We start from the raw sequence: 24007 nt of genomic DNA, 5'->3' as shown, positions 1-24007 counted from the left end.
CAAAACAGTGTTAGTCAGAACATAAAATATAAAACAGCTTTCATCCCGTGAATGAAAGGGATTTGTCAAAAGGCATTAAACACAATGAGAAGCTTAGACAAAGGATACTTGATTATCCCTTGAATAACGGGGTTTAGTTAAATGATCGGCTGAACTGTAAGACTTCTATTGAAATTATGAAAAAATCAAACAATGCAAAAATTTTTAACAACACAATGATAACTGTTACCACAAACTACACCCACGCCCGAATGTTCTAAGCCAGATAGTGATCTATAATTAAATGAATTCATCTTATCTATGGGGGAAGGTGGCCACACATTGACACCAATTTTACACACGGAGGGTTCCGTTCCCATGGCTCTAGGACAACCTCTCTGCTGTGAGGAATGTAGGGCTTTTTGTAGGGTTGTTACGGTCACTCCTAGAGGGTGTATATTACCTGGCCGGCATGGGCTTATACAATTCTTCTGCCCGTAAATGTTTTTGCTGCAGTTATGGGCTCAAGGGGCTACAGGATACTGTTGCAATGAGGGCCCCCCTCGAAACCATCATCATTACTGCTGTGATTTGCAAATACTTCTTCGCCTGTTGCTGACTCAATGTACGTCTGTCTAGAATAGGATAGACCGCTTGAATTGGGTTCACGATCCTTGCCCGCTGAGTCTGACCAGTCCTCCGCTCCTCGTCATGGTCAATCGTAGAGTAGGGCGTTTGAAGAGGAGATGATGTTCACCTATCTCCCTAGACATAAGACGAAGGTCATGTGACCTTTTAGGGTTACCTGGTTTTGAGGTGCCCTATTGGAATAATAAAATGTGACTAATCTTTCTGTAGAAGCAGAAGTCTTGATGGGTGTCCATATAGAAAACCCGATGTAATCTTGCAGCTCCAGGGAAATATATGTATGAATAAAACCTAACTGTTTGGCAGATACAGTAATTAAATAATGACAGAAAAATCAATTGTCAAGGACAGTTATTATTATTATTATTATTATTATTATTATTATTATTATTGTTATCATTATTGCTATTATTATTACCATTATCATTATTACAAGCTAAGCTACAACTCTAGTTGGAAAAGCAAAACGCTATAAGCCCAAAGGCTCCAACAGGGAAAAATATCCCAGTGAGGAAAGGAAACAAGGAAATAAATAAACTACAAGACAAGTAATGAACAATCAAAATGAAATAGTTTAAGAATAGAAGCAGCATTAAATTAGATCTTCCATATATAAACTATAAAAACTAAAACAAAACAAGAAGAATAGAAACAAGTTAGAATAGTGTGCCTGGGTGTACCCTCAAGCAAGAGAAATCTAACCCAAGACGGTGGAAGACTATGGTACAGAGGTTATGGCCCTACCAAAGACTAGAGAACAATGGTTTGATTTAGGGGTGTCTTTCTTTTAGAAGAGCTGCGTACCATAGCTAAAAAGTCTCTTCTATCCTTACCAAGAGGAAAGTAGCCACTGAGCAATTACAGTGCAATAGTTAACCCCTTGAACGAAGAAGAATTGTTTAGTAATCTCACTGTTTTCAGGTATATGAGGACAGAGGAGAAGGTGTAAAGAATACGCCAAACTATTCAGTGTATGTGTAGGCTATGAATAAATTAGCTGTAACCAGAGAAAGGGATCCAATGTAGTACTGTCTGACCAGTCAAAGGACCCAATAACTCTCTAGGTAGTAGGTTGGCCAGGGCACCAGCCACCCATTGAAATACTACCGCTCGAGAATTATTGGATCCTTTGACTGGTCAGACAGTACTACAATGGATTCCTCTCTCTGGTTACGGTTAATTATTTCTTTTACACTTACACCGAATAGTCTGGCTTATTCTTATCACATTCTCCCCTTTCCTCATACACCTGACAACACTGAGATTACCAAACAATTCTTCTTTGCTCATGGGTTTAACTAATGCAATGTAATTGTATAGTGGCTACTTTCCTCCTGGTAAAGGTAGAAGAAACTCTTTAGCTATGGTAAGTAGCTCTTCAAGAGGACACTCCAAAATCAAACCATTGTTCTCTAGTCTTGGGTAGTGCCATAGCCTCTGTACCTTGGTCTTCCATTGTCTTGGGTTAGAGATCTCTTGCTTGAAGGTACACTCGGGCACGCTAGTTTATCTTGTTTTTCTTCCTGTGTTTATGAAGATTTTATAGTTTATATATGATAGATCTATCTTTAACGTTGTTATTGATCTTAAAATATTTTATTTTGATTGTTATTACTTGTAGTTTATTTATTTCCTTCTTTCCTTTCTCCCTGATGTACTTTTCCCTGTTGGAGCCCTAGGGCTTATAGCATCATATTTTTTCAACCAGGGTTGTAGCTTGGCTAGTAAAAATAATGATAATAATAGCAGTATTATCTCAACGGATGGCTGGTGCCCAGGCGAACCTACTACCTATAAAGGCCTCTCATGAATGGAGGAAGCCGGGGACAGCGACAAAGACCTAGAGACTTACCATGTATACATTTGATCAGAAGCCAAGCCCCTCTCCAACCAAGCAAGGACCACGGAGGGCTAAACAAAGGCTGCTGATGACTGTGCAGGTAGACGTAGAGGCTCCCCCAAAACCCCTTTTCTTAGCTCACAGGATAGTGAGGATGCAGACACTACAAGAAACTATTGAACTTGAGCGGGTCTCGAATATCTAGTTAAGCAGACCGGTAGGCAGAGACGTTTCCAATAGGTTACCACAATAAAATTCCTAGTCAAATGTAAATATAATATTTATAAAATCTAATGCACAAATTATATTCAAGATCTGTAAGTAACCTAACCTAAAATATGCTGCTCAAGGATATAAGAACAATTTCAAGCAGGCACCTAATTACTATCATAAAATCGATAGATACGATAGAAAATGGAGAGGGTAACTAAAATTAATTATGCAAGAGCCAAACAAGTTAACGGAAAAGGGTAACTAAAATAAATCACGCATTAAGTCCATAAAAATAAAAGATTATTCAAAATTAAAGCGCGAGGATAATCCTTCATAGTCATGGCCCTAATTTTCTAGGTGGGGATAGAGAATAATTTTATCCTCTGTAATTTCTAGTAGGAAGTTTGGTGACAGGCACTCAAAAAATTGGATGCCACTCTTAGAAATGTTTTGAAGATTAAAGTCCAAGATATTGGGAGTAAATCTGCATCTCTTAATTTTTGTAAAAATGATTCTTTGGAAATAATTTTAGCAGCAATTCAATAGTATTGTATTGAAGACTGTAGAGCTCTACAGGGCGTAGGAACATTTTATTCAGTTTGAAATGGCAATGACAGCAGGAAGAAACACCGTTAGATGTGATTTCCTGGCATCTGACAGCTGACTGCAGCAACGACAAAATCCTATTTTATAAACAATTTTCATGTGACCAATTGCAATTTGTACACAATGACTATCATAAAATACCAGCAAGCCTACTTGACGACTAAACTATAAACATACTAATGATGTTAATTCTTTCTATAAACTCATTCCAATATCGACCAAGTTAGTGCTATGAGTTTTCTAAGCGTACTGTGTTTTTACTTACGATTTATATCTATCATTTGTTATTCAGTTCCAATTTTATCTTTACATTTTACCGGCTTTTATGTTTTCATTTATCTCTAATTTCTAGTTTACATAAGACAATTATTTGTCTTTGGCTTTAAACTGTGGTGATAGGGTATGAATATGAAACCTCACAAACAGAGTAGTCGATACACTAGATAATACTGCATTGATCATAAAAGGCCTATCTATTAGCAAAACTATATATATATATATATATATATATATATATATATATATATATATATATATATATATATATATATATATATATATACATATATATATGTATATATATATATATATATATATATATATATATTATATTATATATATATAATATATATATATATGTATGTGTGTGTGCGTGTGTGTGTGTGTGTGTGTGTGTGTGTGTGTGTGTGTGTGTGTGACAGAGAGAGCGTGTGGACACCTTTGGAACTGAACTTCGCAACGGACTATGTCAGAACCCTGTCTACTGTGTTACTAGCAGAGCTTAAATAAATAAATTGGGATATAATAAGACTGAGTAAAATAAGAACTGGGGAATCTTGTATAGAGTTAAACGAGGGTCATATCTTTTGCTTTAGAGGTCATGAAAGTAACAAAGAAAATGGAGTGGGTTTTCTTGTTAATATAAATTGTGTAGGTAACATGGAAGAATTTTATAGCATCGGTGATAGAATTGCAGAATCGATAATCAAACTACATGAAAAGTATAAAAGGAAGATCATTCAAACGTTTGCATCAACAACATCCAATACAGAGAAAGAAAGTGAAACTAGATAGGAGAACCAGGTGTAGGCAAACAAAAGAAATGACAGAGAAGACATGCTTGTAAAATTTGCTGGAAAAAAAAAAGACTCTAATAATCATGAACACCTTCTTTTATAAAAATCGATATAGAAAATGGACATGGAGAAGTCAAAATCTAGAAACGAAAAAGGAAGTAGATTTTATACGCTCAGTGAAAAAGTTAATTCAGTTGAAGATGTAACAGCGTTAAATAAATTAAAGTCAAGCGATCATAGAATTGTGAAAAGTAAAATTTGACTAGATCTGCGGAAAGAAAGAAGAATCTAATTTCAAGACTGAAAATAAACACTTCTGTAACAGAAAAAAGTATAATGAGTTTAGTTTAGCAAAAATAGGTGCTCCCAACTACGTGACGAAATGGAAGCAAATAAAAAAAGTGAATAGTAATTTCACAAAATTTGTATTGGAACCAGCACAAAAGATCGGTGGAAAATTTCCTAAACAAGATCAAGGAAAACTATCAGAAAACACAAAAAAAAAAAAAAAAATCTAATAAAGGAAAGTATGGAAATGAAGTTGAAATCCAACAGATATAAAATAGAATTACCAAAAATATTCAAAACAATAAACAAGCTAAAAACACGATATTTGTAAACACAATCAGACCAAAATTGAGGAAACATTAAAGACAAGAAGCATCAAGTTAATGAAAAAAAAAAAGACTTAGAATAGGGTTCCAACAGATATTTTCTTTTACGGATAAAAGTGGATATATCAGCAAAAGAGATGGACTAATAAAATTCGGGAGGATTTATATACAATGCTATTCAATAGTGATATAAGAAATAAATTTGCCAACAAAAGTAATGAAAATCCTGAGCCAGTACCGAAGGTAACAGTAGAAGTAAAGAAATCCTTAAAAGGCACGAAAAGAGAAAAAGCATAAGAAAATGGCTTAACAAATGATTTACTAAGAGATGGAAGATATTTCATAGTAATAAATTTCGCTGAACTTTACACAAAATGTTTGAAAAACTGCTCTATACATTCAGCTTGGGAAATCTTTATCATTATATTGTTTCATAGAAAAAAGACACAAAAGACCTAGAAATTACCGTCAAATAAGTTTACTCTCGGTAATATATAAAATATTTACAAAGACCATGTTATGCGGATATTCTCGGTAATATATAAAATATTTACAAAGACCATGTTAAGCGGATATTCAACAGCTGACCAAAGCCATGTAAATAACCAGGTAATGAAAAAATGACAAACACTATGTATGGCATTTAAAAACTACCAAAAAGCTCTTTATTCTGTCAAAACTTTAGCAGTAATGAAAACCCTTCAAAGATAAGGAATAGATGAATTATATGTTAGAATACTTGAAGATATCTATACGGGTAGTACAGCAATGCTAAAACTACATAAATTTAGTGAGAAAATTTCAACTGAAAAAAGGAGTTAGACAAGGAGATCCTATCTCTCCTAAATTAATCACAGCAAACCTAGAAGCGTTTAGGAATTTTGATTGGGAAAATGTAGGAATTAACATTAATGGGAAATAAGTTAACATAAGATCTGCCAATGACTTAATTCTATTTAGTGAATTATGGAAGGAATTGCAAAAGATGATGGTAGATTTGAATAAAGAAAGCAGAAATATATGACGTAAAATGAATATGAGCAAAACTAAGTGTTATGTATGTAATATCATATGCGCTACGGGTATTAAGAGTAATGTTGCACAGTATTGCATTGATAGAATATGTTTCAGCAAGGTTTATAAGTGTAGTAGAATATGTTACGAAGGATTTAATAATTTATTAATTGTCTCAAAGATAGGATGTGATTCCTCTTACTTTTGTAATGCAGCAGGATCCAGTCTTTAGAGAGTGTTGCTAATTTGTTATTTTATATTTTTGTAACGAAATTAGTTCACTTCGATATGCTCACTCGAGTCACAAGGCATTGAGAACTTAGCAGTAATGTAAGGCGTTAACAATAAATGTATTTTAATAATATATGTTATGCTATCATTACATCCCACCTAGAAGAATCGGCGACATTAATATGGGATTGTCAAATGCAACACTAACTCACTTATATACTTCAGGTAAATGAGCTGCTACATCAATAGTAATGATGCTGTAGTGTACACAGTATATTAGCAACATTACTATGGGATTGTCAAATACAACTCTAATTCACTGATAGATTTCAGGTGAGTGAGCTGTTACATCAATAGTAATGATGCTGTAGTGTACACAGTATATTGGCGACAGTCAACTAGAAGAGCCAACTAGAAGATTACGACCCAATGCAGCAGGAATACAGCCAACCAGGCTAAAATCAAGTTCGATGTCAAGAAAGAAGCAAACATCATACATCAATATTTTGTTTATCAGGACCAAGTAAGGTAGGATTAAAATCGGTTACCTGTAGGCAGAGGAGCAAAGGTAAATATTTACTGTAAGTCAGAGTCAGTTTTGCATGAAAACATTGTAGAACTACCAAAGTTTGTTGCATAAAACAAAAAGTGCAATAAACTATATAAGAATTAGGTTAAAATTAACTTTGTTTAGGAAGTTACAAGTTAATTTTGAAGATTTCATTTGCCTAACCTAACCTAATCAAGGTAATAATTCAAAAAGCCTCTGGATACTGAGCATCCGGAAAGATTCAGGATTGTTGCTGAAGCCAATTCTGTTGCAACACGATGGCAACAGTGGTGTGAAGAATTTAAAGATATATTTAGAAGCTGTAGGTAGTATGAAAGATGCACAAAAGACGTTATTACAGCACACAGCTGGTAAAGGGGCTCGGGAAATGTTCAAAACAATGCAACCTACCATGACAACAGTGAAGCTGCAATTAAGGCTCTTAATACATATTTTGCACCCCAGGCCAATAAATTCTTTGAAAGGTATTAATTTACAGCACAGGCATATCAGAAAGAAAATGAAAGTTTAGATGCATTTGTGACTAGACTAAAGAATTTAGCTGTTTCATGTGAATTTCTAGTGTTAGAAAATGTTATCATAGATCAAGTTATTGCCCATTGCACATCACAAGATCTAAGAAAAAAACTTCTGCAAGATAAAGATTTAACACTAGAAAAAGCATTGATTATAGGCAGAGCTTGAGAAATATCAAATAGGCAAAGTAATTTAATAGGTAATTCTACTAGCAATAGAATAGAAAATTCTAAAATTAGCAAGATAGGCTCAAAGTTGAAAGACAACGAGAATCAGAGAAAGTATATGTCAAAGCCTAGTCATAGGAAATTGCCATACACTAATGTTCCCAAATATCAGAATCAGCCCTTTAAGCAGAAACAACGTGAAAAACCCAAATGCTACAGGTGTGATAAACTTGATCTTGCATACAAAGCAAGGAAATGCCCTGCTATGGGCCAGACATGCCATAATTGTAAACGGATGGGCCATTTTGCAAATGTCTGTAGATTCCCTAAACCGTATGCAAAGAAAATAAATGCTATACTATACGCCCAGAGAATAATGCGAAAAATGTTCATGATAGTCAAGATAGGTCAGAAACTGATTTTGCATTTCGGATAAATTCTGTCAACAAAGATGCAAAGAAACACATGTTGGTAGAAGTGGTTATAAATGGTAAACCAATTGTAATGCAAGTTGACACAGCAGCTGATGTATCAATTATGTATGAAAAACAGATAATAGCATTCCTAATTTGTTATTAGAAGGTACAAATAGAGTTTTGAAAGTTTATAGTGGTTTTGATATTCAGGTAATGGGTGCTTCAAACGTAGAAGTACAGTATAAAGAACAGAAGTTAAGGACAAACTTTACTAGGTTTGGATTGGTTACAGTATTTGAAATTAGATTTCCCAAATATTTTGAAGGTGACAGGTACACAAGATGAACACAAGAATGAAGTGTCCGTGGATAATATTCTATAAGAGTTTCAAGACGTATTAGGAGCTAAAGTTGGTAGAGAAAAGAGTGCAAAGGCAATTTTAGTTCTGAAATCAGATAGTACTCCTAGATTTTTTTCTCCAAGACCAGTACCACATGCATGGAAAAGTGCAGTTGAAACAGAAATCAAAAGGTTAGAAAGTGAAGGTTCATAGGAAAAGGTTAGGCTACATACTCAGATTGGGCTACAGCATATGTTCCTATTGTGAAGGAAAATGGTCAGGTTAGGTTACGTGGCAATTACAAGGTAATGTTGAATCCCCAGCTTCAGGTAACTCAAAATCCTTTACCACATCCGAAAAACATGTTTGCAACTATGTCAAGATGTACTCTATTTTCTAAGTTAGATCTTAGACAAGCATTTCAACAGCTTCCCATGGATGAAAATTCACACAAGAACTATGTACAGTAAATACATTCTTAGGTTTTTATAGGCCAAAGAGATTGCCTTATAGTCCAGCTATATGGCAACAAACTATGGATAAGATTTTTTCAGGAATGCAAGGAGTATTCGTTTTCATAGATGATATTTTAGTGCCTGGTAAAGATAAAAGAGAGCATAGAGAAAGATTACGGGCAGTTCTATAGAAGTTCAAGGAACATAATATTAGAGTAAATAAGACCAAATGTATTTTAGAAGTTGATTCAGTGGAATTCTTATGTTTTGTAATTAACGGTGAAAATATTCATAAGACTAAGGAGAAAATTAAAGCAGTGCAATAAAAAAAGTTGCCGGAAAATGTTAAGGAATTACAAAAAAAATTAGGTTTAGTAATATTTTAGGGGAATTTCATTCAGAATTTATCTACAATCGTACATCCATTATATAACTTGTTGAATAAAGGTGTAGAGTGGAATTGGACAAACGATTGTGATTGTCAGGAATCTTTTGAAAGCATCAAGCAAGATATAACATCAACCACATCTCTAGTACATTATCGAATGGATTTACCAGTTAAATTAGTTTGTGATGCATCGAAAATAGATTTAGGTGCAGTATTATCTCATGTAATGCCAGATGGAACAGAAAAGCCAATCGCTTTCGCTTCTATAGTATTGAACAAGGTAGAAAGGAATTACTCTCAAATAGGAAAAGAAAGTTTAGCATTAGTGTATGGAGTTAAGAAATTTCACACTTGTTACTAATCATAAACCTCTATTAGTAATATTGGGTCCAAATACAAGTTAACTAAGTTGGTAGCTGCTAGACTACGACGTTGGGCAATTACGTTACCCGCATATCCTTATGATATAGAATATCGTCCTACATCAAAGATGGGTAATGCAGATACAAAGCACCAGAAGAGTATGATGACAGTATATTGCTAGTTTCAGTATATGATATACCCATTACAGCAAAGGATATTGCACACAATAACAAGACCCAATACTTAGTAAGATTTTAGAGAGTTTAATGACAGGTAGGAACTTGTGTGGAAATGAGGCAAATTTTAAACCCTATAAAGATATAGGGAGTGAATTGAACATAACACAAGGTTGTATAATGAAGGGGTCAAGAGTAATTATTCCTAGTTCACTGAAGAATAAGGTTTTGTCTGAAATACATGCTAATCACCAAGGTATTGTCATATCAAAGTCTATTGCAAGGACTTCTGTCTGGTGGCTAGGTGTAGAGATATTGAATCATTTGTGAGAAATTGTATGAATTGTGTTATGCAACAGAACAACCCCCATTTTGTTAAAATACACCCACGGGAATTACCCAGGTATCCATGGAAAAGAGAGTGCACAGATTTTGCAGGTCCTTTCTTATGTTATTTGTTTTTGATAGTTGTAGATGCTTACATTTAGGGGCTAGAAGTAATTCCAATGAAGACAACAACCTCTTACGCAACTGTAAAAGAATTAATGCAATTTTTATTCTACACATGGTATTACAGAAAGAATTGTAACTGATAATGGCCCACAGTTTACCTCACAAGAGTTTAAAGAGTTTTGTAATGTAAATGGTATTAAACATACATTTTCAGCAACGTACGGTATCATTCTTCCATGAATGGAGAGGCTGAAAGATTTGTTCAAACATTTAAGCATAACATGAAGTATAGAAAAGCAAATGCAAATATCATAATTTTTTATGTCATCAGGTGTGACACCATCAAATTTGTTGATGGTGGGGAGGATTAGGTGTAAGTTAGATTTGTTGTATCCAAGTTTGCAAAGTGATTTAAAAGAAAATGGGTATAAGTAAAAATTTTCCCCTTTATCTAATGTCATGGTAAGATCATACAATACTTCAGAAAAGTGGGATATATTGTAAAACGTCATGTTGATAAATTACATTCGTTGAATAAAAATTCTGTAGATCATGTGAATGGTAGAGATGGAAAATTTTCTGAAGTAATTAAATCAAATGAATATTAACCAATATGATCAAACAGCATATGTAGATTCAGAATCTGTTCATGTACCAGTACTGGATAAAGTTATAGTACTTCCAAATAGGATGAATAGAGGGAGGCCCCCTGGGAGATTAGATCTGTAAAGTTTTGTACAATGTCAAGTTAAGGGGGAAGACACTGTTATGTATTTGCTTTGTAATAACATATGTACTACCGTTATTAAGAGTAATTTTGCACAGTATTGCATTGATAGAACGTTTCAGCATGCTTTATAATTGTAGTAGCGTATGTCATGAACGATTTAATAATTTATTAATTGTCTCAAAGATAGGATGTGATTCTTCTTACTTTTGTATTGCGGTAGGATCCAGTCTTTTGAGAGTGATGCTCATTTGTTATTTCGTATTTTTGTATAGGAATTTGTTTACTTAGCTATGCTCACTCGAGAGTCACAAGCCACTGAAAACTGGTCATTAATGTAAGAGGTAGTACAGCAATGCAAAAACTACATAAATTTAGTGAGAAAATTTCAACTAAGAAAAGGAGTAAGACAAGGAGATCCTATGATAATCACAGCATCCCACCCAGAAGAATCGGCGACATTAGTTTGGGATTGTCAAATACAACACTAATTCACTGATAATTTCACGTGAGTGAGCTGTTACATCAGTACCTGTAGTAATGATGCTGTAGTGTACACAGTATACTAAGATAATGTTCAATGAAAATGCAGAGAGACATCAAATATGGGTCAAGGACGAACCTCTAGAAATTCTTAATGAATATAAGTACTTAGGACAGAGTAAATGTATCCCCAAGACATGAAACTAAAATTAAAAGAAGGTTAAGCATGGGATAGAGAAATTTTTGTTAACAAAAAAAAAAAAAAGAGATTATGAAAACAAAATGTACCTTTCTCTAAAAAGAAAAATATTTAGATGGATGACCCTACCAGTATCAACTTAGGAGACTTACTAAGGCATTAGAACGTAACCTAGTTACAAATCAAAGAGCTATGGAATGAACACTGATGGGAATAACACTTAAAGACAGAAAAAGAGCAACATGGATATGCGAGCAAACTTAAGTAAAGAATATTCTAACAACATGTACGGTAAAGAAATGGACACGTGCAGGAAATATAATGAGAACAGATGATGTACGGACATTATGAATAACAGAATAGGTCCATAGAGATTGCAAACTAAGCAGGGGAAGGATTCGAAGATGGTGGATTAACGAATTATGAAACTTTGCTGGTATATGTATGTATGTATGTATGTATGTGTATATATATATATATGTATGTGTATATATATATATATATATATATATATATATATATATATATATATATATATATATATATATGATAAATTTTGCACATTTATACGTGTTTTTCATATTCAAATAAGCCATATATATTTTTGATACATTAATTTCTGGATTCTCTTAACGACCTCGGGATCAGAGCCCCAGGCGAAATCACACAAAGACAAGAGCTTGTGACCGGCCGGGAATCGAACCCTGGTCCGGCAAGCTTGTATAGACAGTGACTAAACCACTTGGCCAGGCGAAATCACACAAAGACAAGAGCTTGTGACCGGCCGGGAATCGAACCCTGGTCCGGCAAGCTTGTATAGACAGCGACTAAACCACTTGGCCTTGTGACCGGCCGGGAATCGAACCCTGGTCCGGCAAGCTTGTATAGACAGCGACTAAACCACTTGGCCACGTGGCCAAGTGGTTTAGTCGCTGTCTATACAAGCTTGCCGGACCAGGGTTCGATTCCCGGCCGGTCACAAGCTCTTGTCTTTGTGTGATTTCGCCTGGGGCTCTGATCCCGAGGTCGTTAAGAGAATCCAGACATTAATGTATCAAAAATATATATGGCTATATATATATATATATATATATATATATATATATATATATATATATATATATATATATATATATATATATATATATATATATATATATATATATATATATATATATATATATATATATATATATATATATATATATATATATATATATATATATATATATATGTTTGAGCTGCTTTCCTCATTATTTGGTATTTGCTGACCCAAACACACGTGTACTGAATCTATTTCCATGTCAACAGGTACACCGGGGAGAGGGGATGCAGGGCAACCCTCAATAGGCCCAGCTGCCATGGTAAGCCTACCTCAACCATGGCGGGCATCGATACGCCACGAGACGTCTAATAACTGTTCTTTTCAGTTGTAACAATCTTAATCATATAACTGACCAATAAATTGAAAGTCAGCGAGAGAATTGTATTTCTTCTGTTATGTAATTCTTAAGGTTTAAAGTTCTACTTCATTCACTTTTGAAAAAGATTTATGCTCTTGTTTCTATGAAAATTAACTTAGACAATAAATCCTCTTACAATGTAAAAATCATTCAATTCACCGTCTCTCATCATTTATGATTTAGTGGTCTCATCATTTATAATTTAATGGCCCTGCCATGTGATAAAATTGGTGGCCTTATGGTGGGATAAAGAGGATTACAAACAAGTGTGATAATGAGCAAAGGACCGAGTGCCGCAGCTACCAAAAATTGACTTTAGACGTGAAGAAATAAGAAAAAAGAATGACACACGAGAAGCAAGAAAGAGACATCTTGGGGGAAGAGGAAAGGAAAAACTCGGAAGGACAGTTAAAAAGCATAACGAAAGAAGATAAAGGACGAATGGATGTCATTACAAACATTAAGAAGAAAATCTTGACGATGATGTTGAGAATAGTAGCAGACAAGAGGGGTGACGTGAACCAGTCACCCACAGAAGACCTGCACAGAAGAGACCTTAGCGCCCTTCCGCCGAGATGGAAGGGGCGAAACAGACGACGCCCAAGAGTGAAAACTGTGGAAACACACTCGTCCTCGAGAGGACGACACGACAATGTTCATGTGGGAAAAGAAGACAGTATGTCCAAAATTGCCGGTTTTGTTCAGTTTCTAGAAGCGGGAGCAACAGCATCAGAACTCGCCATCCGAAATGGCGGGCCAGGACCCTTCTATTTGCCCTATTAACAGGAGCAGTTGGGGGTGCTTCTAATGGCCCTAGTTATGGAGGACTTCGTCGTCAGAGCAACAGCAGCGGGCGCAATGACAGAAATGGCTCACAAACAAAGGCCAAGGACCACCCCAAAAATTGGAAGAGGTCTGAGACAGCAACTGTAGGACGAGGGACCCAAGACGACCAACAGCAATCAACCCACCCGTAAGTTAAGTAACGTGATACGAAATCTGTAGCTTTATGGTTAACGAATATGTTTTTTAAGATTTTGTAAAAGTGTGTAGAGTAGTTGTAATTCAGTTTTCTTTACGTAATGTTAAAGTAGAATAAAGAACACGTTTTGATTGAAGAAAGTCACTAGTCGAGTAAAATGTTTTCAGTGTTAAAGCTTCGAGAGAAGACTGACTTTTCTCTTCTTAAAAGAAGAAAAATAGTATTATTTTTGTTGTTGTGTGGATAAATAAGAAATTATTCTTTACCTTGTGTAAACTGTGAATTTTCATTGCATAGTTTCTTTGGTATAAAGTAGTTTGTTCTTGTTTTTTGAGACCTTCGTTGCCAAACGTGTTAAATGTAATTCTTAGAGAAGTAAAGTCACGTGTTGAAATAATTCAATGTTAACAATGATGACAGTTATTTAATTCGAGAGAAGAAAAGTTTGTCATGATTGAAATATAGGAAGTTTGTAAATTCAGTGTTAAGACGTAATCTACGAAGTTTTTTTATGATGTCCTTTTCAAGTATGTACTTAGTAAAATTATGGAGAAAGAAATGTAACTTGGGTATGTTGATAATTTGGGAACTTCGTGTCACAATTTTTGTTATTACGTCACACACCGTATTGTCGATCAGTAGCCTACTTATTTCGTTATGAGATGTTTTAAAAGAAAGTGTTAAAATATTGTTTGTCAGTTTTTGTCTGAGATTATCCTAATTAATGAAGATAAGTTTGTTAGTGTAATAATCCAAGTAATTTCAGTTGCCAAAAGTTTAGTTTAGTTAGTAATCTGTCACGTGCATGATTTAAAGATCTTGCATTTAATATATTTAGTTGCAGTGTTTCATAAGTGATTTGTTTTACTGTTTCGGTCAGAGTCGCGTCACCCGAATTATCAACAAATTATTCAAAGAAAGTAACGTCAAATGAGTTACCAGGGAACATGAATGTACTTTAAAAATTAAAAAGCCGGCTTCTTTGAGTTTAAATGAAATGAATGAAGTGAACGGTGATGATGTGTAAATTCCCTGAGCAAGCATTAAGAAGAGTATATCTTGAATAGGCTATTTTTTTTTTTTTTTTTTTAGTGAAAAGAAATTTGAGACTTTGATCAGTAACATAATTTGTTTGACTTGAAAATCAGAATTAGAACCTTTTATCAGTTCTATAGAGAATTGTGTGTTTTTGAAAATTCGTGACAAGCAAATAATTATTGTTACTAGGTGCTATTTGGTACCATGATAGAAAGAGGAGAATTTGAATTCTTACTTAGTCTGTCGGTTTCTCTTAACGCTCGAGAACAAATAAGTATTATGAAAAATTTGAGAAATGACGAACAAGTTGCTGTAGACTTTTTCAGTTTGTGTCAAGGAATTCAGTAAATGTTCGGAATATGTGTAAGAACATATGTATGACTCAGTAGTTTTAAAAGTTTAATAGCAGTTAAGATTAAGTAAATAAGAATGTCGTGTTTCAGCAATAATCGCTCCTTCAAACACTTGCTAAACAATACTGTAGAACTGTTTATAAACAATGAGAAATTCAGAAAACAAAAGATGACCTAACATTTTGTCTTTGTTTTTAAAAACATACTAGCCTAACGTTCGTTACAAGCATGTGACAAAGGCGACCTACACACCCTGACAGCATAAGCCTTGATAGGCACCCTGTGTATTGGAAAACAGCTTGGTCAGGCAATAAACTTTGATTTGCTGTGACTAAGAAAAATAGGATACATTAACTCATGATTGTAGGAATAAGGAAAAATCCAAAACACATTTGGGGGATTAATATAAGGAGATCCGGTTATCAGAATAAACTTGGGAGTTAGAGTAAAATATAAGTAGCCCCACTTAATGCCCCTCATTAGTCAATTGATGTCTGATATGAAAGAGTAACAGATGTTTTATGTCAAATTGTGTTAAAGAAATTTTTTTTTGTGTCAAATTATAACGTAAAAGGTGATTATGATTGTAATTAGGGGATTTGGCGAGTCAATGAGAGAAAGCCAAGTATTTTTATGGCTTCATATCCGTTTAATGACAATATTATGAGGCTAGTTAATTGCCCCTCAGACTTATGTAAGTCTCAGTGGCTTGTCTAAAAAGCAAAGGAGACTCGTTAATGAGTACATGCAGTTTTCTGTTCTGTTTTCATAGTTCGTTTGTACCCTAATACCCTGTTTTGTGTATGACTTAAGGACGTAATTTCAAGGTTTTGAGCTTAATTTGATTTTTCAGTTTCAGTTTTTTGCATGCTATATTTCTTAAGTTTTTTTTTTCTGATGTTTCTAGTTATAAGTTTTGTACTACTGTATATAAGTAATGTGAGTATATTACGAGATTTGTGTAAAAATTGTGAAAATATTAGTTACAGTGTGAAAGAAGATAGTAGAATCTCAACTGTTAGTCGCTATGATCGTGGGAAATGCCATCCTTTGAGAAAGATTTTGATGACTGAGGCAAAATGAGAGTCGCATGTAAGCCTGTGTGTGGAGAATTGTGTTTGCATACGATCGTGTGTGTAAGTATATGAGAAGCGCAGAAAACGAGAGGAGAGTGCGCACGCGCAAAAGCGGCGTCAATATATTCGCAGAATAAAAGAAAAAAAGATGGGGTTGACTAAACGAGAATTTATTAATTTGTGTCTGATAGTGTCAGAGTTTTGTGAGATAATGCTGTGAAAAGTTCAGTAAGAAAGAATTAGTTCTTTGCCAATGATTAGTTTGTTTTAGTTATGATACGTTGTCTTGATTAGTTTACAGAATCAGTTATTGCTACCTATTCTTAAGGGAGTTATGCTCATGACGAATGCGTTTCTTTGATTATCCATGCAAATTGAAGTGTGTGAGTTTTCGTTATTCGTTATTTCAGCCGTTGTGAGTTAAACAGATAGAATGATTTGTCCCTTGGCGAAGTAAGGTTTTTTTTTTTTTTTTTTTTTTTTTTTTTTTTGTGGGGGGGGGGGGGGAGTTGATTTAAGAGATTTTTCTTTTGTTATTGAACCTCTGTGACAGGTTATGAAGAATGTGTTATCTTTTGAATAAAGTTTAACGTAATTTGTGCACAGTTTAGCTGTAGCAAAATTTTATGCTGATCAGTTTTTACGTAAATGTATGTTTTCCACCATGTATTTTTTCTTGTTTGAATTTTAACGTAGATCTGATCAGAATCATTTCTCGCTATTCTTAATTGCACTAGGAAGTTTCGATTTCAAATTAGTGCTCTGTGATGTGTTGTTAACGCAAGATCCCTTCTTTGCGTAATGTAGGGCAAATTATTATGAATAAATGTCCTAAAATGATTGTTGTATGTTTGCCAGAGTTTGAGTTCGGCGTAGTTTGAGTACAGAGATAAGAGATAAGACAACACAAAATAAGAGTATCAGACTGTTGTGAAGGGCAATGTATGTAAGGTGCATGTCTCTGTTGTGAAACTTGTGCCAGAAATCGTGTTTGCAGTCGCCGACACAAACAATGCGTCAGCAGTTTATCCAGTTTGGAATTCGAACGATTGGGTATCTGGAGAGTTTGAAAACATAGCCCCGATGACGATGTCATCATAACCTTCTTCTTGAAAAGAGGGCACGCTTAGGAAAAGAGAGAGAGAGAGAGAGAGAGAGAGAGAGAGAGAGAGAGAGAGAGAGAGAGAGAGAGAGAGAGAGAGAGAGAGAGAGAGACTGACTTTCTGCATTTGGGCGTCGAGATGCCCTTAGAGTTTTTGATGTCCCTTGTAAGTTGACAGGTGAAGATTAAAACTAGGGGGATTTGGACAATCCAGCTGTAGATGTTGAGGGATTATTCTGTTTGTTCACCATCTGGGTGGACTGGTCTTCTATTGCCATGCTTTTTTATGCCCTACCTGACCCCAGTTGAGGGGGAGAAAGGAGCCCAGATTCTTTATGCTGGACAACCCTATCTCGACAGAGGGTGCATTATTGCACTCAAGTTGCTTGAGGAAGACCGGCCGCCAGAATTCGAGCAATGGATGCGGGGGTGTGGGGAACACTCCAGCAGCGGGAGTGGTTCCGGGGATCTCAGGCATGCCTCACTTAATGCAAGGCCAATAGAATAACAGGTCAACCCACGGCCGCTTGAAATTTTTGAAGTTTGCGCATCCGTGGTGTCAACAGGTTCAAAAGAGGTCCCACGCTGAACCTATGGCCAGTCTTTAATGAGCAGCCCAGGAGGTCAGACATCCATCTCTCTCCGTCTCAATTTGTCTCACAGCCTTGCTCTGTCTCAAATCCCAAATATGATTATTGAGAGGTCACCATTGTATAATTATAAATCGCCTCCATCATATATGATAACGGTAATAATTAATAATAATAATAATACTAAAAATAATGATAACCATAATAATAAAAACAATATAATAATAATATAAGGAGTATAATTATAATAGTAATAATGGTATCAAGAGTCAAAGAATAATAATAATCATAGCAATTTATTATTACTATTATTATCTTTATCATTATTATTATTATCATTATTATTATTATTATTATTATTATTATTATTATTATTATCATTATTATTGTAATACTCCTGATAATATTATTGTTGTTGTTGTTGGTAGTGGTGGCTGTTGTTATTATTATCATTATTATATTTATTTTATATTAATATCAAAAGTATAATAATAATAACAATAATAATAATAATAATAATAATAATAATAATCATAATAATAATAAAAATCATAATACTAATAATAATAATAATAATAATAATAACAATATGATTAAATGAGATTATGGACAAGCAGTCAGAGAGAGACAGAGGAGAGAAAGAAAATGTGAGAAAGAGGACACGTGCTCTTCTTTAGATTGCCTGGAGCTTCTCTCCGGACAGGGGCTTTCGATTGCCTTGGGGGATTTTTGACGGTGCGTCTAGTCACGTGACTCAAGTGTCGAACCTGCTGACGTCATATTAATAACGGCCATCCGAGCGAAAGCTGCGCGTGGGTCGACCTGTTTATTCTATTGGCCTTGACTTAATGCAGAGTATAGGCATAGCCCAAATGAGTAGTTGTAATGGTACCATTTAGTTGTTTTTTTGCATGGGTACCTGCAGATACCTGCAGAAGTGTCCCAAATGGAGGAACAGAGCTTGGTTAACTACTCGATGATGATGCGCATTATGTTACGATACAGCGGTTTGAAGATATTAGATGACGTTTCATTATGCTTAAGAATATTAGATGATGTTTCATTATGCTCAAGAATATTAGATGATGTTTCATTATGCTTAAGAATATTAGATGATGTTTCATTATGTTTAATGATGATGTTCTTTTCTTGTGATTTCTTTACATATTATGACCATACTAATGACTATTGTTGTCACTGTTTGATAATGACTGTAGTGGATCCAGGTATACCCAAGGGATACGAAAGTATCAAGGGAGAATGAATGTTGAGGATGAGTGCACATGTGATGATGATTTTCCAAGGATTTTTTTTCTTTTTTTGTGAAACGTTTCTTTTATGTAATCTAAAGTGTTTTGTTAGCAATTGTCAGTTCTGGTTAGGAACATAATGACTGTGCGATGTATTTGTGTTTAACAGTACTATATCTTATATCTCTTTCAGACAGAGTCCAATGAATGAGCTAGAATGTAGGCTTGACATATGAGGGCATTCATTATCTTTGTACGATGACTGCATTCGCTAATGGACTGTAGGATTTTGACAAGTTAAGTATTTTAAAATATGAAGGTTACCTTCTGTTGCATAAGTTGTAATTAATAATTTGCAGTCACTGTCCTCTATAATACGCTTTTTTAATAAATCATACAGTATTCATACATATTCATAAGTAACATATATGTGTCATGATTACAGACATGTGTAGTGTTGATTGATGATTAATTCTTTGTAGAATTATTTTTAACATGTGTTCACTGATAATGAGTATTTTACTGAGTTTGAAATGAGTTTAATTTTTATTGACAATTGTTCACCAGTTTCCATTTGCCGTGAAATGTATCAATTATTGCATATGAATTTATAATCTAAGTCTTGTTCACCCCTGTTGGAGGTGAACAAGGCTTCACAAGGATCGTGGAGACTTTGTTTTGAGTAAAGTAATTTTCAATGGGGTTTTGTTTTGTTAATGGCATTCTCTTTGTTTTGAAGTAGTTTTGAATTCTGCTACGGCTCGAGTACGCGTCTTGAGTCTGGTGGAGGGGAATTGGTCACATATAAATAAATAATTTTAGAAAAAATTACAAAAATATGAAATAAAGTAAATGCGCAGGAGGTAAGGTGGCGGTTGCCGACCTTTGACCTCATCTCCCCGCTCCATGGGAAGCAGTTCGAGCCGCTTTCCTCATTATTTGGGATTTGCTGACCAAAAAAACACGTGTACTGAATCTGTTTCCATGTCAACAGGTACACCGGGGAGAGGGGATGCAGGGTGAGAACCAGTCTGGTGCTGTTGCATCACCGGCCACCGCTACCCCCAGGCCCCCCCAGCAATGTGTGGGGAATAAGAAAAGCTGGTTAGCCCAGATTACTCCAGTTGAATACGAGTTACGTTCAAGTCCGTGTAATGAGTGGGCAACCCTCAATGGGCCCACCTGCCATGGTAAGCCTACTTCAACTATGGCGAGCGTCGATACGCCACGAAACATGTAATAACTGTTCTTTTTAGTTCTAACACTCTTAATCGTATAACTGTCTCCCCTATGTCCGCTCTCCTTGTTTGTGTCTATTATCCTCAAGTTAATTACCATTATATTGAACTGATCCAGTCATTTGAAAGTCAGTGAGAGACTTGTATTTCTTCTTCTATGTAATTCCCAAGACTTAAAGTTCTATTTCACTCACTTTTGAAGAAAATTTATGCTCTTGTCTCTGTGAAAATTAACTTAAAACAATAAATCCTCTTACAATGTAAAAATCATCTAATTTACTACCTCTCATCATTTATTATCTAATAGCCCTGCCACGAGACATATATATATATATATATATATATATATATATATATATATATATATATATATATATACTATATATATATTTATACTATATATATATATATATATATATATATATATATATATATATATATATATATATATATATATATGCCCTAATTCTTGTATGAAGATACATGTTGTATGTCAAGGTAAATGAACTCTATAATCATGAGAATTTCACAAAACCTATAATTCAGCATGTTGTGGCAAGATTGCATTTTGATAGCGAGAGGTAGTTAGTTGCCCTTGTACGCTCAAGTAGACAAGGCGCTCACCTGAGAGTGTTTCAATTGTATAGTATACTTATAAACCGTTTGTAATAAAGTGAAAAAAAACCCATGTTCCGATGTCTCATTATCTGTGGACATGGGACATATTGGTGTCAGGTGTAAAAATACGTCTGGTTGTGTATATTGTGAACGAAGTTGTTCTTTAAGCCGGTAAAATAAAAGTTCAAGATGCCTAGATATGCGAGAACTAACATAACAGACACTGCTACTGCAGGAGATGTAGTGTATAGCGTTGCCAAGGAAGAATATAGACAGGAAATTAGAATGCAAGAATTGGAAAATATGTTAGATAACTTAGAAGAGTTAATAAACAGATTCTAGGTTGAACGAGAACAGGAGAGGCGCGCAACCATAGCATATCCGACGTACATGAACGAAGTCCGAACGCACACAAGTGAAAGCTGAGTGAAGATACTCAAATCGTAGTTCGAAAGTTGCCAGAACTCCAACGGCTAAAGGAAGGGTTTCAATCGATTGAAGTGTTTTTGAGAGACTTTGAAGTAGCCACATAGGGTGGTTAGAAAGAGAAAAAGCTATTCAAGTAATTAGATTGCTGAAGGATGCTCCGGTAATGGAGGTAATGTGTTGGCCACAAGACAGTTTAAGAAGTTATACTGAAATAAAACGACGTTTATTTGAGAAATATGCCTTGCCTGATGCGAGAGGAGACTTAAAAGAAAATTACAATCCCAAAATTCGGAAAGGTGAATCCGTTCTTAGTTTTGCAACTCTCATTTTTCACGATTGCCATTCGTTTGCTACCTGGAGTGCCAATCTTCCAGAAGGTGATAAAAAAGTAATTGCCCGTAAACATATTTGCAGATTAGTAAACCCATATTTATGTGTTTTTTTGTTGGATGACAATTGCTCGTTAGCAGAAGTAGTGCGCGCGATACAAAATATTCCAGATAGTTTGCCAGAAGAAAAAATGACTGGGAATAACTGCCCCGATTCCAAGAAGTTGGCCGCCATGAGAGTCACTCACCAACCCTCAAAGCGGGAGAGGAGAGAACGTAGTCAGCAGGTGAGAAGAGTCTTCAGATGCTGGCAGTGTGGGGGAGAGGGGCAACGACGTGGAGTGCCCCACCTAAGGATCCTCCCGCTGTTACACTTGTCAGGCCTATGGTCATCTATCTCGAGAGTGCCCAGCAAAAAACGCCGGGGGCGGGCAGGCTGTGGCACACGTCAACCCCCCTCCCCCCCCCCCGGAGGAAAAGGAAGCAGAGGAAGGGGGAGACGAGGGAGATCAATAATCCCCTGCATGACATCAGAAGCAGCAGCCGAGGCAGCGGCATAGGAGCCAGCGTTTCACTGATTGAAAAAAGATTCTCTCAAACCCACTACAGTCAGTGGCATCCATCGTCCTCTACACACCAGGAGGAAATAAACTACGCATAAACCATACAACGATCGTCAACTTTAAGGTGGGATCTGTGAAGTTTACACATGATTCTTTTGTCTTGCCCACCTTGGGAATTCCAGGAATCGAGGTTATTTTAGGAATTGATTTTATCTCTAAATATCAAATATGCATTTTTGGGGGAAAAGATACAATAACACTAAAAGTAAAAGGGTACATTTTGCCGATAGAATGTTATGAGAGAGTAAGTGCTTGTGCGGGCAGGGAGAGACATTTAAGTTAGGTAACAGCTGTACCTGAGAGAGAAATGTTGTCTCCCAAGACACTTACGAGCAAATCAGTGACCCCGTGTCGCCCTCTTCCAGAAGGAATCAAGGTCGTTGTTAAAACCCATGACAATTGGGCGCATGTAATTTTAGAGGGCTTATCGGAAATAAAAGGGAACAGAGCTGATATAATAAATAAAAGAGTTGTGTTAGCAAGTGATTCTGTGTGTGAATTAGAGTTATGTGAAATTGGTAATAAGGTGACATTGGTAGCCACAACTCCAGCCTGCACAGACAAACTCACTCAGAATTTGATTATGCAAGCGCGAAAACTATGTCCGTCAGAATATCAACCTATAGTTAGTGACATTGTCAATAATTATTCCGATGTAATTGTAATTGGAGATGAGCCACCCGGGAGGATTGATCCATTTCCCTTTAGCATTGAAACTGGGCAGGCGGAGCCAATCAGGTCAAGGCTTTATAAGGTATCCACTCATTTCCTGGGAGAGATAGAAAGGGAAATTAATGAATTAAGGGAACAAGGGATAATCGAGGAGAGAGAATCCCCCTGGGCTTCTCCAATTGTAGCTGTTTGGAAAATGGATGGCTCGATAAGATTGTGTGTTGATTATAGGAAGTTGAATGCAGTCACTAACGATAATGCATTTCCATTGCCCTCGATCGAAGAATTACTTGTGAAGGTACGGGATAGTAAATATTTTACAACTGTTGATTTAAAATCTGGATACTATTAAATACCAATTCAGGAAGAAAGTAAATGTAAAACGGCATTTATAGCTAACGATCAACTATTTCAGTTTAATATTCTTTCTTTCGGTGTTAAAAAATGCTCAAAGTCATTTCTCTAGAGTAATGATGGTCGTTTTGTCTCCCTTAATTGGCCAAAATGTTCTTGTTTATTTAGATGATATCATAATTACAGGGAAAACGGGTGAAGAGCAGAATAATAATATTCATTAAAGTTTAGAAGCTTTGCGACGTAATGGTAAGAAAATAAATTTGTCAAAGTGCAAAATTTTCCGTAAACAGGTCGAATTTTTAGGTCCCATAATAACCCCAGAAGGTATCCAACCCTGCCCCAGTAGAGTAGCAGATATTAAGGTGCGATTAGATTGGAGAGTTTTTTCCGAGAGTTGCTCTCAGACAGCTGC

The 24007-nt window shown here is 35.4% G+C and overlaps 1 protein-coding gene and 1 long non-coding RNA gene across 2 annotated transcripts in view; one reads left to right on the top strand and one right to left on the bottom strand.

Annotated features, from left to right (window-relative positions):
• Positions 1-24007, bottom strand: part of LOC137645772 (protein fantom-like) — a 723952-nt gene that overhangs the window by 5692 nt on the left and 694253 nt on the right.
• LOC137645774 (uncharacterized) overlaps positions 6554-24007 on the top strand; it is a 27564-nt gene continuing 10110 nt past the window's right edge. The window contains exons 1-2 of the long non-coding RNA XR_011045349.1: positions 6554-6749; positions 19523-20519. This is a non-coding gene — a long non-coding RNA (uncharacterized lncRNA). The remainder of the gene's footprint in view (positions 6750-19522; positions 20520-24007) is intronic.

The sequence above is a fragment of the Palaemon carinicauda genome, chromosome 8 (genome assembly GCF_036898095.1).
Source record: "Palaemon carinicauda isolate YSFRI2023 chromosome 8, ASM3689809v2, whole genome shotgun sequence".
NCBI lineage: Eukaryota > Metazoa > Arthropoda > Malacostraca > Decapoda > Palaemonidae > Palaemon > Palaemon carinicauda.
This window is presented reverse-complemented; position numbering and strand designations above follow the sequence as displayed.